This window comes from Callospermophilus lateralis, chromosome 11, assembly GCF_048772815.1.
Source record: "Callospermophilus lateralis isolate mCalLat2 chromosome 11, mCalLat2.hap1, whole genome shotgun sequence".
Lineage (NCBI taxonomy): Eukaryota > Metazoa > Chordata > Mammalia > Rodentia > Sciuridae > Callospermophilus > Callospermophilus lateralis.
This window is the reverse complement of record NC_135315.1, coordinates 58,531,924-58,548,190: the sequence shown is the minus strand read 5'-3', so window position 1 is coordinate 58,548,190 and position 16,267 is coordinate 58,531,924.

The following is a 16,267-nucleotide window of genomic DNA, read 5'->3' as shown; positions in this document are numbered from 1 at the left end:
ACCATGGATGTAGCTCAGTGGTAAAGTGCCCCTGGGTTCCAGCCCAGTAACAAAGAAATAAGAATGAAAAATAAAAGACGTAGACCAGTGTGGCATTTTTCCCTTCTAAGGAAACATAATTAGTCCCTTCCAATGTTACACAGCCCAGAAGAAATAGGACTGCAGTGGTTTGAAAAATGCAGGCTCAGCATATCGTAGGTCTAGAAAGCTAAGGGGTCGCTGGGGACTAGCAGGAGGGAGGGGAGGCAGTGGTCATGGATACTGAATTCCAGAAGACATTCTGGAACTACATTGTGCTGACTAATGTACAGTATAGAGAAGGCACTTGATGGCAAATGACTGAGACTTTTAACAATGAAAACAAATCTTTACTTTTAAATAAAATAATAAACACATACAATAAAAATGAATAAACAAATGGCCTGGGAGAAGAGCAAAGGCTCTGGGTTCCTCTCAGGATGCAGTGCTGACTGAAGGGCCAGCAGGAGACATTGGCCTTGATCGTCCACTGCAGGTTCGTCCAGCTCCAGTTCTCCATCAGATGGTGGAGGTGGTGGACCTCGAACGGGAGCTTCCACAAGCACCAGAGCTGCTAGAGGAGTAAAGGTCCACAGACTATCCATGTTAGGTCCAGGGACAGAATATTCCCTCCTGCCTTTCATACAATTCCACGCACAAACCCAACACTGGGCAATGATCCCAGAATGTGTGCAGACAATGACAGCTCTGCCTCTCATTGTTCCTGCCCTGCCCCAGTTCCTGTGCAGTATCTCTGCTTGTCCCTCCCTGTCCCATTCTGACATACTCATAACCCCACCTCAGTCCTCCTCACCTTCGGCCTGTTCCTCCATGGGCTCAGGGTTTTCTGTCAAGGCTGGGACCTGGTGTCCTTGGTCCTCCTCCTCGGGGCCTGTGACAGTGACCTGGCTGTGGACATACCAAGTGGATAGTGAGGCAAATGCAAGTGAGAGAGGGAGGAGACCACCGAAGAGGGATGGGGGGCAGCAGTATGAGAGGCCTGGCCTTTCCTACCATGAGGTCAGTGATCTTGGCACCCCACAGTTCAGAGGAGAGGGCTGAATCTCAGAGAGGCACAGGGCCAGTTCCAGGACTCACAGCTGTATGTGACCCTGTCACCCTGGGCAGGGCTTACCTTCCCAACATTTGGTACACCTCTTGTTGGGTGGAGGAACTTGAGATGTTTGAGGCCGAAGAGGATGATTCAAAGATGATGGGCTCCAGGATCTCCTCCAGGTTCCCCTGGGAGTACGCCTGGAACACATATCCAATGCTGGTATCATTCGCTCAATAGCCACCTTCTTGGTTGGGACATTGAAGAAACAGAGTCAGTGCCAAACTGACCCACCAGAAGTGTCTGGGGATGGAGTCCAGTGCAATAGCCAAAGCACATAGGGGCTTGTCCCACAGAGGGACAGGAGAGCCCCAGCAGAGCAATGGCTGGCAGAGTTCACAGTGGAATTGCTGAGGGGATAGTCAGAAACCCAGCAGCTTCAGGCCAGTTTGTTATCTGAGCAGAGGTGGCAGCTCCAGGCATTAGGAGATTATCCCCTGAGTCCCACCAGCACACCACCTTCTGGAGATGGGAAAATGAGCTCATCCCAGACAGGAGGGTCCCTGTGTGAGGACACCCAGGACATCATTCTCTGTGGTGCTGTTGAAATAGCTCCAGGACGGAATTAGGTCCCATAGCCCTGAAAGGCTGAATGGCTGTGGAACCTGGGTCCCCCTGGAAGGTGGTGAGGTCCTGGGGGCCCAGGTCCTACTTTCCCAGTCTGGGGTGTGTTCCTTGAGACAGCAAGTACCAGAGAAATGGACTAATTGGCACAAGCCTTGTGATGTTTCAGCTAAACTCATCCCTAGTGATCCTGATGCTGTGTAAGACTTGGAGAGTGTGTGGAAGGACCACCAGGCCATTGCCACCTGGACACCTGGGCGTAGGAGTTATAGTCAGTTGGGTGGCAGAGCACAAATCATCAGAGAATTAAAATGAAATAATGTCCATGTCGTTGTTCTGATGTTGTCAAAATTATGGGAACAGTGACCTTCGATGAGTCCAAGAATGAGGCAGGCAGAGAGGGTGGGGAGGTTGGGTGAGGATTTGTTGTTCAGATTCCTCACATGGGGACTCTGCCCTCCATCTCCCAGCCCTACCAGGAAGGAGGTCCTGGTGGTGTCTTTGCTCTTATTCACTTTTATTCTGCTCTGTCCCCTGCCAGTAGAGTCCCCTCTGTTCCGCACTTACCCTGAGGCCCAGCTCCTGCCCAGAGGTGCTTGGCTGTGGATACTCGTTCCTGCCCATGGAGTTGGAGCTGAAGCTGCAGCTCCAGTGCTTGTTGAGGGTAAACTTTGGAAAGAATGGAAGACAGTGCCTGGTAGCTGGCCAGGAGCCCCAGCCCCTGCTGGCCTCCATTCAGGGTGTTTCTGCCCCATGTGACCTTCTGCTACCCCGACCTCATACAGACCCTGTGTCTCAGGCTTCTACCCTGAGAGGATAGGAAATGACTCTGGGTGCCCAGGATGCACCCTGAACACTTTCATTCCCACCTCTAGCCTTGTCCTGGGTGTGACTATGACAGGACAGGAGGCTCACAATCTCCCACCACCTATTCCTGCCTCAGGTCCCTGTTCCCCCATACTGAGGAGCAAGGTGGTGGGGCTCTGCAGGGCTACTCACGGTGATAGTCTCTCCTGGATGCACCTCCCCAGGGCTATCAGGTGTTGACCTTAAGGTACTCCTCCAACTTGCAGGAGTGCCAGTTGGAGGAGTACCACCAGCAGGGGACTGGGAGCACGATTTGAAACAAGATCTTAGTCGTTTCCAAAAATTTTGTCTTTTGGGTGTCCAGTGGATTGGGTCTGGGGAAGGGGCCGTGCAGCCATAGGGGGAACTCTGGCGGCGTGGCCTCCTAAAGGGTCGGCCTCCACAGGGGAAGCAAGCAAACATGTTTTGGCTTTCAAAGTATTTCACCAAATGAGCTGGGAGGAGGCTGTTGCTAGAATGTGGGTGCCTGGTTACTGGGTTCCAAGTTCTGTTTGGCTCTATGACCAAGGAAGGGAAGCCATGTCTTGGGGTTCCTGGCCTAACCCATCCTCCAGATAAGCCCATGTCTGTCCCTCTGTTGGCTCTCCTCCAGCCCCATGACATTTTCATGTGTGTACACAGCCAACCCCAACATTTAACCATGTGTGTACACAGTCAACCCACATCCCTTGACAGGCGGGGGTGCAGCCAGGGTCCCAGCTTTGAGGAGACACAACTAGGTTTAAACCCAGCTCCTCCTCCTGTCCTCTCATGTGACCTTGAACAAGTCATTGTGTCTCTAAGGCTGCCCAGTGTCCCACTGCACAGAATCCACTTCCTAGCACTGTCACCAGGCATATGTGAGATAACACTTAGAAACCATGTTGTCAGATGTCTGTAATGCAGAAAAGTAGAGATAAAATATGGAAATAGGTGAAATTTCACATAGAGTAGAGCTAAGAACAGGCTAGTCTCCCACCTCATGACTTTGAAAATGCCATTTTCCTTCCTGGCCTTCTTTCTCCATCTGCATCTTGAGGGGGTTGAAATGCAATTAGTGGGGATATCCTCATCTCCCAGAGCCACCCAACTTGTTCTCTTTGGGATGAGAGTACGCACAGTCACATTTAGTAAATGAATGAGCAAGAATACCTTCACCTCCATCACCCTTTCTACTCAAGTCCCATCAAAATAATAATAATAATAATAATAATAATAATAATAATAACCCTTCAAAAGATCACTAAGAAGAACTCCATACGAGGTAGGTACAGAACACTGTGTATTTGTATCTCTGTAGCAAAATTACCTGAAATTTTGGTGCTTAAAACAGAGAAATTTATTGTCTCATGGTTCTAGAGGTGAGAAATCTCAACATGCCACAGGGCCATGTTCCCTCTAGTCTCTAAACATCAATCCTTTCTGATCTCTTTCAATTTTTCATGGCCCTATGTTTTCCCAGGTTTATGACAGTGTCACTCCAAACTCCACCTCCAATCTTTACATAGCCTCCTCCTTATTCTGTGTCCTCTCCTCTTCTTGAAGGGACACTTGACATTCGATTTAGAGCCCACCCAGCTAATACAGCATGATCATCATGATCTCATCTTGAGATCCTTAAGTACATGTGCAAGGATCTTTTTCCAAATACAGTTAGATTCACTAATTCTGAGACAAAGCCACAGAATACAGTTATCTCGTACTAGACAAAGGTGCTAAAAACATACATTGGATAAAAGATAGCCTCTTCAAAAAAATGGTCTTGGGAAAACTAGAAATCCGTATGATGCAAGATGAAATTAAACTCCTCTCTCCCTGCACAAAACTCAATGTGGACCAAGGACTTAGGCTTTATAACAGAGACCCTACACCTAATAGAAGAAAAAAGGAGACTGAAATCTCTGTCAGCTTAGGAACTGAGTTCCTTATCAAGACTCCTAAAGCACAAGGAATAAAATCAAGAATTAATAAATGGGATGGAATCAAACTAAAAAGCTTCATCACAGCAAATCAAAAATCAAGCACATGAAGAGAGAACCTACAAAATCAGAAAAACTCTTTACCACCTGCACCTCAAATACAGCATTATTCTCCAGGATACATAAAGAACTCAACAAACTCAACAACAACAACAAAAATAACCCAATTAAGAAATAAGCATCCAGCAGCTAGAGAGGCTGGGATGGGAGGATCACAAGTTCAAAGCCCAGCCTCAGTAACCACAAGGTGCTAAGCAACTCAGTGAGACCCTGTCTTTAAATAAAATACAAAATAGGTATGGGGATGTGGCTCAGTGGTTGAGTGCCCCTGAGTTCAATTCCCAGTACAAAAAAAAAAAGGAAATAATCAAAGGAACTAAACAGATACTTCACAAAAGAAGAAGTATTATCAGTTAAAAAATATGAGAAAATGTTCGACATCTCTAGCAATTAGAGAAATGCAAACTAAACTAAAACCATACAAGTAACAGTAAATGTTCGCAAGGATGTGGGAAAACAGGTACACTCATACATTGCTGGAGGGACTGCAAATTGGTGCATCCATTCTGGAAAGCAGTATGGAGATTCCTTAGAAAAGTTGAAATGGAACTACCATTTGATCCAGTTATCCTACTTCTTGGCTTATACCCAAAGGACTTAAAATCAGCATACTACAGTGACACAGTCACATCAATGTTTATAGCAGATCAATTCACAATAGCCAAACTATGGAGCCAGTCTAGGTGCTCTTCAACAGATAAATGGATAAAAAAATGTGGTATATATACACAATGGAATATTAATAAGCAATAAAGAAATATGAAATTATGGCATCTGCTGGTAAATGGATAGAACTGGAGAATATCATGCTAAGTGAAGTAAGCCAGTCCCCAAAATCTAAAGGTCAAGGCTTCTCTCTGATATGTAGATGCTAACCCATAACCCGGTACAGTAGGAATGGGAAGTATAGAAGTTCACTGGATTAGGCAAAGGGAAATGAAGGGAAGAGAGGGGAGATGGGGAAAGGAAAGGCAGTAGAATGAAGCACACATTACTTTCCCATGCTAATCTACGAATACACGACCAGTGTAACTCCACATCATGATCAACCACGAGAATGGGATCAAAATTATAATGGGTTGCACCTCATGTATGTATGGTATGTCAAAATACAGTTGACTGTCCTGCATTTCTAAAAACAAACAAACGCTGGAAGTGAGATCTTGAGGATTGAATATCGGTAGTCACCTGGTAAGACCAATCCCAGCAGTTCACACTGTGCTTTCTTCTGTTCACCAAATAGGTCTTAGACTTGGGAAGTCTTCTTGTCATACCTCACAGGATGGCTCCACCTTAAGCCAAAATGTGTTTGAATTTTGTTATTTCATAGGCCCAACTAGGTTTTCCATAAAGCAAAATCAACATTCATCTTATGGTGTACTTCAGTTTGTTATTGTAGTTCCCTCTTATCAAAAATTTCAATTTCTGTGGTTTCACGAGAATGTGGTCCCAAAACAGTAAATTTAAATAAAACTACAGAAAAAAAAACACTGTGTAAGTTTTAAATTTTTCACAATTTTGAATAGAATGATCAAAATAGGTAGCATCATTCTCTATCACGACTATGCTGTGAATCATCCCTTTGTCCTATGATGCGGGACGTGTAGTCGACCCACACATTAGTTCCTAAACAGCCATCTGGTCATGAGGTAAACTGTGGTGGTTTGCACTGCTTGTACATGGGGTTCAATTCTGTCTGTAATTTCAGGTATCTACATGGGATATTGAAAGGGATGCATTCACATTTGAAGTCTTTCTCTTGGAACCAAAGAAGAATTGGAACATGACTTTGAGAAAAATTTCTTTTTCCTAGGCTTCTCTGATCTCTCTCAGCTATAGAGACATTGTTTTTTTTTTTTCATCTCTACTTTTCAACATAAACCAGTTCCTCCACTGAGTACCCTGAAACTTCCTGCCTTTTGCCGCATTGCAAACTCTGTGGAAAAGAGCATTTAGTCACATAGCTCCCTCTTCCTAATACGCTGCATGGAACACTAGAATCTCTCCTCTAGAACACTATGATCCCCCAACATGGCTCCAGCATCAGTTCTGACTTTCTTCCCATACATTGACTAATTTGAGTCTCTGCTCTCCTGTGCTCATCAGAGGTAGTTGGACAGTTTGTGTGTTCCTCCTCTGGCTTCTGCTCTGGATCCTACAGGGTTGTTTTCGTGTTTCGGGGTGACAATTCTCTACTGAAATAGAAAAGGGTTACAAGTATCTTTTATAAACATATTATTTATTTGTTTTCATAAGAGTGACCTCCAGCACTTGTGGCAGCTCCAGCTCCAGCTCCATCACTATCCTGAGAACCAGAGGAGCCGTTGCCAGAAACCCCTTCACCACCAGCTCCAGATCTCAGGTACTAGAGGCTCAACAGCCAGTGTCAGCACCTGGTCTGTATCTTGGACCTGCTATACCCAGAGCAGCCCTTCACCTCCCTTACCATTTCACTTGTTTTCCTATTAGTTTTGGTTATTTTTTATTTGCTGATGATTAATTTTAAATAAAATTTAGTAGTTTACTCATTTGAAATATTTAGTTCAATGCAATTAAGTTCATGTTCAATGGTTGTGCAACTATCACCACTGTCTAGTTCCAGAACGTTTTCCTCAATCCTGTCCCCCCTTATTGTCCTGGTTGGCCCCAGCAACCACTCATCATTTTATCCATGTGTTGCAGATTTGTGATCATCAGACAGTTGGTGGGCATCTGCTCTCTGCCACATTGTGGGAACGGAGGCAGATGCAGGGCACTGTGACACATCACTTCTCACCCCTCCACCACATCAGAGACTCTGGACTCTACCTGATGTTTCCTGCCAACCTTACCAACTTTCAGGTTGGCCTTATAATGTCTTTGGGGCTTGGCATTAAGTTTTCTTCCTTCTTGCAGACATCCTGGCAGCTCTAAGAAAACGGGTTCATCTTGGACGCAGCTGACAGAGGTGGCATGGATGGGGCTGAGCTGGTGGAGAGACTGGATTTCTCAAACCCAGGTTTCTACACCAAATTATTCAAAAGGAAACCTTATCAAGCAGCCTTCCAGCTTGTTGTCATCCATCTTCCAAAGGATTCAGTAGCCCTGGGTGGTTGATGATTTATGGGACAGTGGCCACGAGGAGGTTGCTTTTTGTATTAGTCTGTATTTTATCAATGTTCAGCAACCTGCTGGCCGGGGCCAGAAGCAGCAGGCTCTTTGTGGAATCCCATTAACCCCAGTCTTGGCTGTAGCCAGCTCTAGACTAGCAGAGGACTGCTGGCCACTTGGGCAGATGAAAGACTTTGATCATACTAAGTTGGGAGTTCTAGCTGTTAAAAGAACAGCTACCCTTTCTTAATGGCAGCAGGGTACTGTCTTCTCTAGAAAGATGATTTTAAGCCTCCTAGCCTAAATTTGATGAATGTCACAGTTGTTTAAGGTTGAGGGGGTCATCCATGCTTTTCCAATTAAAAGGCAAAGCTTATAGATGGTTCCTTATCTTATGCCTAGACTGAGTAAGCCAAGGCCAATGCCTGGGTCACTTGTAAGGAAACCTTGGGTGTCTGTTGTCTCAGATGTCCTGGTTTTGGCTTTTGTGTCATGGATGCCTTGTTCTGGGCATGCCAAGGCAATCCTCATGTTCTTTTCTTTTTTCTTCTATCCTCTATCCCACTTTCAACTTCCTAACTTTTACAATTTATACATAGAGTAATTTTCTAAATACGGATAGGAGTTTGAGTTTATACTTTCTTCTGTAAATTACCCCTGTCTATTCATTAGAGTTCTCCTCCAAAGTTGCTTAGTTAGATTAACCCCATACTCTCACTCTTTTCCCCCTTAACCTAATGTCCTATGCCTGACCCTCAGTTCTCTATATGCCACCAGAAATGGTATGCCTGTTATGAAACTAATGACTATATTCTAAATAATAATTGAAGCCAACATCTGTAGACATAGAGTCTAACTATAAATGTATTAATAATGAAAACTTGCTCATAGATGATGTATTATTGATATTGGGACCTGTTTACATTGTCTTTCTCCACAAAAGAGAGATTTTGGAACTATGCAAGAGCAATATAAATATATAGGGGAAAATATTAACACAACAGTCAGAGCTGGAAAGAAACATGAGCATTATGAAAAGACAAGGAGAGAAAGGACCACAAACAATGCAGGACAATTCAACATTAGAAGCGGTAACATCTGCAGCAGAAGGAATGTCAGGTAAAGATTTCAAGATATACATGGTCAGATGATCTGGAGTCTCAAGGAAGACATTAGACAGCAAATGCAGACAATGAAAGATCACTTTGACAATGAATTACATAAACAAATCCAAGAAGCAAAAGATCAACTCTACAGGGGAATAGAGGTTATACAACAAACAAACAAACAAACAAAAAAACCCCAGAAATCCTGGAAATGAAGGAAATAATAAACCAAATTAAAAACTCAAATGAGAGTATCACCAGCAGAGTAGAACACTTAGAAGATAGGACACCAGACAATGAAGACAAAGTATATCATCTCGAAAAGAGTATAGAGCACAGCGAGACTGATAAGAAACCACGAGTAGAACATCCAAAAAATATGGGAGAGCTAAAGAGACCAAATTTAAGAGATATTGGGATACAGGAAGGTATAGAGGTACAAACCAAAGGAATGAGCAACTGTTAAATGAAACAATGTTAGAAAACTTCCCAGACATGAAGAATGAAAGAGAAATCCAAATTCTAAAAGCCTACAGGACACTGAATGTGCAAAATCACAACAGATCCACCAAGACACATTATAATGAAGATGCCCAACATACAGAACAAGGAGAGAATTTTAAAAGCCACAAGAGAAAGGAAGCAGATTACATTTAGGGGTAAACCAATTAGGTTAATGGCTGATCTTTCAACACAGCCCCTGAAAGGTAGAAGATCCTGGAACAACATATTTCAAACACTGAAAGATAATGGATTTCAACCAAGAACCTTGTATCAGGAAAATTAAGCTTCAGGTTTGAAGATGAAATAAAAACCTTCCATGATAGACAAAAGTTAAAAGAATTTGCAGCTAGAAAACCAGTGCTTCAAAAAATCCTTAGCAAAACATTACATGAAGAGGAAATGAAAAATAACAATGAAAACCAACAGTGGGAGGTAGTACAGTAAAGGAAAAACTAATCAAAGAGGAAAAAATCAAGATAAATAACAAAAATAAACAAATATGGCTTGAAATACAAACCATATCTCAATAGTAACCCAAAATGTTAATGGCTTATACTCACCAAAAAAAGACATAGGCTAGTAGACTGGATTTAAAAAAAAGATCCAACAATATGCTGCCTACAAGAGACTCATCTGATAGGAAAAGACATACACAGACTGAGGGTGAAAGTTTGGGAAAAATCATACCACTCACATGGACTTCGGAAGCAAGCAGGGGTATCCATACTCTTATCAAATAAAGTAGACTGCAAGCCAAAGTAAATCAAAAGGGATAAAGAAGGACATTACATACTGCTCAAGGGAACCATACACCAACAAGACATAACAATTATTAATATATATATATATATATATATATATATATATATATATATATATATATATCCCAAACAATGGTGCAGCTATGTTCATCAACAAACCCTTCTCAAGTTCAAGAGTCAAATCAAACACAATAATCATGGGTGATTTTATCACACCACTCTCATCACTGGACAGATCTTCCAAACAAATGTTGAATAAAGAAACTATAGAACTCAATAACACAATTAATAACTTAGACTTGATTGGCATATATATAATATATCAACCAACATCAAGCAGATACACTTTCTTCTCAGCAGCACATGGATCCTTCTAAAAATAGACCATATACTATGCCACAGGGCAACTCTCAGCAAATACAAAGGAGTAGAGATACTATCATGCATTTTATCTGATCATAATGGAATGAAATTGGAAATCAACAATAAAATAAGGAAGGAAAATTCCTACATCACATGGAGACAGAACAATAGGCTACTGAATGAACAATGGGTTACAGAAGACATCAAGGAGGAAATTTAATAATTCTTAGAGGTAAATGAGAACACAGACACAACATATCAAAATCTCTGGGACACTATGAAAGCAGTACTAAGAGGGAAATTCATTGCATGGAGTTCATTCCTTAAAAGAAGAAAAAGCCAACAAATAAATGGCCTCACACTACATCTCAAAGCCCTAGAAAAAGAAGAACAAATCAGCAGCAAAAGCAGTAGAAGGCAAGAAATAATTAAAGTCAGAGCTGAAATCAATGAAATTAAAACAAAAGAAACAATTGAAACAATTGACAAAACTAAAAGTTGGTTCTTTGAAAAAATAAATAAGATTGACAGACCTTTAAGCACGCTAATGAAGAGAAGAATAGAGAGAACCCAAATTACTAGCATACGGGATGAAAAAGGCAATATCAAACAGACACTACAGAAATACAGAAGATAATTAGAAATTATTTTGAAACCTTATACTCCAATAAAATAGAAGATAGTGAAGGCATTGATATATTCCTTAAGTCATATGATCTTCCCAGATTGAGTCAGGAAGATATATACAACTTAAACAGACAAATATCAAGTGAGGAAATAGAAGAAGCCATCAAAAGATTACCAACCAAGAAAAGCCCAGGACTGGATGGATATACAGCCGAGTTTTACAAGACCTTTAAAATTAATTCCAATACTCTAGAATCTATTTCAGGAAATAGAAAAAGAGGGAGTACTTCCAAATTCATTCTATGAGGCCAATATCACCCTGATTCCAAAACCAGACAAAGACACCTCAAAGAAAGAAAACTTCAGCCCAATATCTCTAATGACTATAAATGCAAAAATCCTCAATAAAATTCTGGCAAATTGGATACAAAAACATATCAAAATGATCGTGCATCATGATCAAGTGGGATTCATCCCCGGGACACAAATTAAAACTACTCTAAGATACCATCTTACTCCAGTAAGAGTGGCAGCCATTATGAAGACAAACAACAAGTGCTGGCAAGGATGTGGGGAAAAAGGTACACTCATACACTGCTAGTAAGACTGCAAATTGGTGCAGCCAATTTCGAAAGCCTTATGGAGATTCCTTGGAAAACTGGGAATGGAACCACCATTCGACCCAGCTATTCCTCTTCTCAGACTATTCCCAAAGGACCTAAAAACAGCATATTACAAGGACACAGTCACATCAACGTTTATAGCAGCACAATTCACAATAGCTAAACTGTGGAGCTAACCTAGATGTCCTTATATGGATGAATGGATAAAAAAATATGACATTATACACAATTGAATATTACTCAGCAATAAAAAAGAATAATATCATGGCATTTGCAGGGAAATGGATGGCATTAGAGAAGATTATGCTAAGTGAAGTTAGCCAATCCCCAAAAAACAAATGCTGAATATCTTCTCTAATATAAGGGGGTGACTCAAAATAGGGAGGGAGAGCAAGGGAGGAGGATTACCTCTAGATAGGGATTAGGGGTAGGAGGGAAAGAGAGGGAGAAGAGGAATAGCATGGATGGTGAAAGGAGACCCTCATCATTATACAAGATACATAAGAAGATGTGAATTTGGTGTCAACATACCTTATATATAATCAGAGATATGATAAATTATGGTATAATGGTGTATTAAAAATTGTAATGCAAAAATAAATAAATAAAAATTTTTTAAAAAGAACATATACAAAATTCTGTAACTATGTGTATTCATAACTCTGTATCAAAATTACCAGAAATTTTGTGGCTTAAAACATAGAAAAATTTATTCTTTCATGGTTCTGGAGGTGACAAATCTCAACATGCTACAGTGCCATATTCCCTCCAGCCTTTAAACAACAATCCTGTGTGGTGTCTTTCAATTTCTAACGATTCCATGTTTTCCAAGGTTTATGTCAGTGTCACTACAAATTTCACCTCCAATCTTCACATAACCTCCTCCTTATTCTGTGTCCTCTCCTCTTTTTGAAGGGATACTTGACATTAGATTTAGAGCTCACCCAGATAATATAACATGATCTCATATTGAGATCCTTAATTACATGTGCAAAGACCTTTTTCCAAATACAGTTAGATTCACTAATTCTGAGACAAACCCACAGAAATACAGTTATCTCATACTAGACAAAGGTGTCAAAAAACATACATTGGAGAAAAGATAGCCTCTTCAAAAAAATGGTGTTGGGAAAACTAGAAATCCATATGACACAAGGTGAAATAAAGTGCCTATCTCCCTCCCTGCACAAAACTCAACTCAAAGTGGACCAAGGACTTAGGCTTTAGAACAGAGACCCTGAACCTAATAGAAGAAAAAAGGAGACTGAAATCTCTGTCAGCTTAGGAACTGAGTTCCTTATCAAGTCTCCTAAAGCACAAGGAGTAAAATCAAGAATTAATAAATGGAATGGAATCAAACTAAAAGCTTCATCACAGCAAAGCAAATAATCAAAAATATCTTTACCACCTGCACCTCAAATACAGCGTTATTCTCCAGGATACATAAAGAACTCAACAAACTCAACAACAACAACAAAAATAACCCAATGAAGAAATAAGCATCCAGCAGCTAGAGAGGCTGAGATAGGAAGATCACAAGTTCAAAGCCAGCCTCAGCAACCACAAGGTGCTAAGCAACTCAGTGAGACCCTGTCTTTAAATAAAATACAGAATTGGGATGGGGATGTGGCTCATTGGTTGAGTGCCCGTGAGTTCAATCCCCAGTAACAAAAAAAAAAAAAAAAAAAAAGGAAATAATCAAAGGAACTAAACAGATACAAAAGAAGAAATATGTTCAGTTAAAAAATATGAGAAAATGTTCAACATCTCTAGCAATTGAGAAATGCAAACTAAAACCATACAAGTATGGAATATTTACTGTGGTAAACATTCACAAGGATGTGGGGAAACAGGTACACTTGTACATTGCTGGCGGGACTGTAAATTGGTACAACCACTCTGAAAAACAGTATGGAGATTCCTTAGAAAAGTTGAAATGGAACCACCATTTGATCTAGATATCCCACTTCTTGGCTTATACCCAAAGGACTTAGAATCAGAATACTACAGTGATACAGTCACATCAATGTTTATAGCAGATCAATTCACAATAGCCAAACTATGGAGCCAATCTAGGTGCTCTTCAACAGATAAATGGATAAAAAATGTGGTATATATACACAATGGAATATTAATCAGCAATAAAGAAGAATGAACTCATGGCACCTGCTGGTAAATGGATAGAACTGGAGAATATCATGCTAAGTGAAGTAAGCCAGTCCCAATAATCTAAAGGTCAAGGCTTCTCTCTGTATGTAGATGCTAACCCATAACCCGGTACAGTAGGAATGGGAAGTGTAGAAGTTCACTGGATTAGGCAAAGGGAAATGAAGGGAAGAGAGGGGACATGGGGAAAGGAAAGACAGTAGAATGAAGCACACATTACTTTCCCATGCTAATATACGAATACTCGACCAGTGTAACTCCACATCATGTTCAACCACAAGTATGGGATCAAAATTATAATGGGTTGCACCTCATGTATGTATGGTATGTCAAAATACAGTTGACTGTCCTGCATTTCTAAAAACAAACAAACGCTGGAAGTGAGATCTTGAGGATTGAATATCGGTAGTCACCTGGTAAGACCAATCCCAGCAGTTCACAGTGTGCTTTCTTCTGTTCACCAAATAGCTCTTAGACCTGGGAAGTCTTCTTGTCATACCTCACAGGATGGCTCCACCTTAAGCCAAAATGTGTTGGAATTTTGTTATTTCATAGGCCCAACTAGGTTTTCCATAAAGCAAAATTAACATTCATCTTATGGTATACTTCAGTTTGTTATCATAGTTTCCTCTTGTCAAAAATTTCAATTTCTGTGGTTTCACTCAAGTGTGGTTCAAAAATATTAAATGCAGAATTACAGAAAAAAACACTGTGTAAGTTTTAAATTTTTCACAATTTTGAATAGAATGATCAAATTAGATAATATCATTCTCTATTGTGACAATGACGTGAATCATTGCTTTGTCCTATGATGCAGGACGTGTAGTCGACTCACACATTAGTTTCTAAACAGCCATCTGGTCATGAAATAAACCATGGTGGATTGCACTGCTTGTAACTGGGGTTCAGTTCTGTCTATAATTTCAGGCATCTACAGGGGATATTGAAAGGGATGCTGCAGGATGTGGGGGGGTCTACCTTGTTACTAAAGTAGCTAATTATCTCTTCATAAGTTTGTCTAATTCACATTTGAAGTCTTTCTCTTGGAACCAAAGAAGAATTGGAACATGAATTTGATAAATTCTTCTGATTTCTGGCTTCTCTGATCTCTCTCAGCTATGGAGACATTGGTTTTTTTCATCTCTTCTTCTCAACATAAACCAGTTCCTCACTGAGTACCCTGAAACTTCCTGCCTTTTGCCTCATTCCAAAGTCTGGAAAAGAGCATTTACTCACATAGCTCCCTCTTCCTAATACGCTGCATGCCACACTGGAATCTCTCCTCTAGAACACTATGACCCCCCAACATGGCTCCAGCATCAGTTCTGTATTTCTCCCCATACATTAACTAATTTGAATTTCTCCTATCCTGGGCTCATCAGAGGACAGCAGAAAGATAGGTAGTTGGACAGAGTTTGTGTGTTCCTCCTCTGACTTCTGCTCTGGATCCTACTGGGTTGTTTTGGTGTTTCGGGGTGACAATTCTCTACTGAAAAATAAAAGGGTTACAAGTATCTTTTATAAACATATTATTAATTTGCTCTCATAAGAGTGACCTCCAGCACTTGTGGCAGCTTCAGCTCCAGCTCCATCACCATCTTGAGCACCAGAGGAGCCATTGCTCTTCACCACCAGCTCCAGATCTCAGGTACTAGAGGCTCAACATCCAGTGCCAGCTCCTGAGCTGCACCTTGGACCTGCTATGCCCAGAGCAGCCCTTCACCTCCCTTACCATTTCACTTGTTTTCCTATTAGTTTTGGTTATTTTTTATTTGCTGATGATTAATTTTAAATAAAATTTAGTAGTTTACTCATTTGAAATATTTAGTTCAATGCAATTAAGTGCATGTTCAATATTGTGTAACTATCACCACTGTCTAGTTCCAGAACATTTTCCTCAATCCTGTCCCCCCTCATTCTCCTGCTTGGCCCCAGCAACCACTCATCATTCTATCCATGTGTTGCAGATTTGTGATCAACAGACAGTTGGTGGGCATCTGCTCTCTGCCACACGGTAGGGACAGAGGCAGATGCAGGGCACTGTGCCACGTCACTTCTCACCCTTCCACCTCATCAGAGATTCCTGGACTCTAACTGATGTTTCCTGCCAACCTTACCAACTTTCAGGTTGGCCTAATAGTGTCCTTGTCTCCCATTTCAAGAAACAGAAGATACATTGTCCCCATCATGGCCTATGAGCCCCAGAGGATATGTTCTTCCCCTTTCCCTCCCTCTACATGCACCTCTGAGAAAGCATTAATCTCTATATAAAGAACTCAAAAAACTTAACACCAAAAAAGCAAATAACCCAATCAATAAATGGGCCAAGGACCTGAACAGACACTTCTCAGAAGAGGATATACAATCAATCAACAAATATGTGAAAAAATGTTCATCCTCTCTAGCAATTAGAGAAATGCAAATCAAAACCACTCTAAGATATCAT